General features: G+C 43.4%; 1 non-coding gene across 1 annotated transcript; it reads right to left on the reverse strand.

Annotated features, from left to right (window-relative positions):
* Positions 1–358: 358 nt before the first annotated feature.
* LOC112768133 (small nucleolar RNA R71) lies at positions 359–465 on the reverse strand. The gene has a single exon (XR_003185571.1). It is a non-coding gene; the product is annotated as a small nucleolar RNA R71 (small nucleolar RNA).
* Between the last annotated feature and the right edge of the window lie 2,618 nt (positions 466–3,083).

Here is a 3,083-nt window from a genome sequence, read left to right on the forward strand (position 1 = left end):
AGGATCTTACATCAATCCAAACCCAGGAAACTGTGGAAGTAGCATTCAAAAGCCAAACATCCACGCCAACAATTTTGAACTAAAACCACAGCTCATCACCCTTGTGCAGAACAACTGTTCGTTCGGAGGAAGTGTCCAAGAAGACCCCAATCAACATCTAACCACCTTCCTGAGAATATGTGACACAGTGAAGTCTAATGGTGTTCATCCTGACGCCTATAGACTGCTCTTATTTCTATTCTCACTCAAGGATAAGGCAGCCAAGTGGCTGGAGTCTTTCCCAAAGGAGAGCTTGACAACTTGGGAAGATGTGGTGAACAAATTCTTAGCAAGACTTTACCCCCCTCAATGAATCAATAGGCTGAGAGCTGAGGTCCAAACTTTCAGGCAACAAGATGGTGAGACTCTATATGAAGCATGGGAGAGGTTTAAAGACCTAACAAGGAGGTGCCCACCAGATATGTTCAATGAATGGGTGCAGCTGCACATTTTCTATGAAGGGCTCTCTTATGAGTCAAAGAAGGCCGTAGACCATTCATCCGGAGGATCTTTGAACAAGAAGAAGACCATTGAGGAGGCCATAGATGTCATTGAAACTGTAGCAGAGAATGACTACTTCTATGCTTCCGAAAGAGGGAACACAAGAGGAGTAATGGAGCTAAACAATGTAGATGCTCTGCTGGCCCAAAACAAGCTCATTACCCAGCAGCTGGCTGACCTCACCAAGAAGATGGAGAGGAACCAAGTAGCAGCAATCGCCACTTCATCAACAACCCAAGAAGGAGTGAATGAAGAAGCAGAGGGTAGTCAGGAGCAAGCCAACTACGTTGGGAATTCACCTAGGCAAAACCATGATCCATACTCCAAGACCTACAACCCTGGATGGAGGAACCACCCAAACTTTGGGTGGAGAAATCAACAAGACCAAAGCCTTGATCAAAGACGCCCAAATCCCAACAATGCAAGCCACCAACATTTCACATCTAGACCATATCAACACCCCAATAACAACACCTCTCCACATCCACATCAAAACCAAAATAACTTACCTCATCCTTCCACCTCTAATCACGATCTACAATCATTTGATGACAGACTCTCAAGGATTGAGAATCTACTTGAAGGCATAGGCAAGGAGATTCAAGACAACAAGGTGTTTAAGGAGGAAGTGCGAGCCAGTTTCAAGAACCAGGGAGACACAATCAAGAGGTTGGAATCTCAAGTGGGGTATCTCTCTGAGCAAATTCCCAAACCCACAGATGGATTCCCAAGTGACACAGAGAAGAATCCGAGAGGTAAAACAAAGAAAGTAAGATGGGAAGATTGCAAGATGGTCACTATAAGTGATAAGGAGACTGAGGACAAGCCAAGCAAGCTATCAGAACAACCTGAAGATACCTCAGTAGAGAAGAAGGAAAAAGATCATCAAGAACCAGAAATCTCACAACAAGAGCTGCTGAGACTCTATGCACATTTTCCCCAACTGCTCAATGGTGCTGTGGAGAAGAGAATATACTCAAGGTTTCTAGATTTGTTTGCATCTCTGCATGTCAACATACCATTCATCAAGACTATTCAACAAATGCCCGCATACATCAAGTATATGAAGGGGCTGCTTCCCAGGAAAAGCTCACTCAAGGGAGGCCAAACTATAGTGATGAACAAGGAGTGCAGTGCCCTCATTCAACCACAGTTGCCTACAAAAAGAAAAGATCCAGGGAGTTTTCATGTCCCCTGTGCCATAGGAGAAACAATGTTTGATAGAGCACTCTGCGATTTGGGAGCAAGCATCAACTTAATGCCCTTATCCCTGGTGAAGAGGCTGCAGATCAATGAGATATTGCCCACATATGCAGTCATCAGGCTGGCAAAAACAAGCAATAGGAGTGGTGGAAAATGTGTTGTTAAAGGTTGGGAAATACTTTCTTCCCACAGACTTTGTCATCTTGGACATGGAAGAGAGTCACACTCACCCAATCATATTGGGAAGACCATTCCTAGCTACAGCCAGAGCACTCATAGATGTGGAGCGAGGGGAGCTAATATTGAGGATCCATGATGAACGACTCAGCTTTAATGTCTTCAAACTCTCACAAGAAGCAGACCAAGAAAACAAAGAACCAAGCAAAGATCATAATGAGATGCTGACAGAGGAAGCAAGCACTGAAGCACAACCAGCCCATCTGGGAAAGCCCTTGGTTAATGAATAAGGAAATAAGCAGTTGTCACAGCTCAAGGAAAAGCTAGAGGAACCTAAACCACCAGAGACATGTGAAGACAACAACAAAATTCCCTTAGAAGAAGAAGTCACTAAGAGCAAGGCAACATCAAAAGGGACAAAGAAGAAGGTACCAAGGGGGTAGAGAAACAAGAAGATCCCTACGGAAGACTTCTCTCCAGGAGATAAAGTGATCTCAGCTTACTTCCCAGATATCCCCCCTAATCTCCCCACTGTACTATCTCAGTTACCTAAGGTCTTCACTATCAACAGAGTTCTCTCCTTGGAACATGTAGAGATCATTGATACAACCAATGGATATAAGTCCAAGGCAAGAGGGAAGGACTTGAAGCATTATCAACCTCCCTGATGAAGGAGAAACGTCAAGCTAGTGACGCTAAAGAAGCGCTCTGTTGGGAGGTAACCTAACCTCAGGTAGTTTCCTTTTCATTTTTATTTCAATAAAGATCACAAGTTGTTTCCCATGTATTGTAAGGAGCTAAGTTTGGTGTTCCACACCAGAACAATCCAAGGGTGATAGTGTAATTCTAAGTTTGGTGTTCCACCAAAGGACATTAGTTAGGATTACACCCCATTCCCAAAACACATTGCTAGCTCCAACCAATCAAGGGAAACCACTTAGATGTAGTTAGACTTTAGTAATAATTGTTGTGTTAACAACAAGATATGAGGTTCTCTGCATATATGCAATGTTTTGTACTGGGCAAAGAACTAAGTTTGGTGTTCACACACCAAATTAAGTTCAAAAGCCACAAGCATACATGCAAACTAACTATGTCTCAAGTGCTTTAGGAACAAGCAACTTCCAATAACTTTGCAGGAATCTTATGAGGAAATGGTGTAC

The sequence above is a fragment of the Arachis hypogaea genome, chromosome 17, assembly GCF_003086295.3.
Source record: "Arachis hypogaea cultivar Tifrunner chromosome 17, arahy.Tifrunner.gnm2.J5K5, whole genome shotgun sequence".
NCBI lineage: Eukaryota > Viridiplantae > Streptophyta > Magnoliopsida > Fabales > Fabaceae > Arachis > Arachis hypogaea.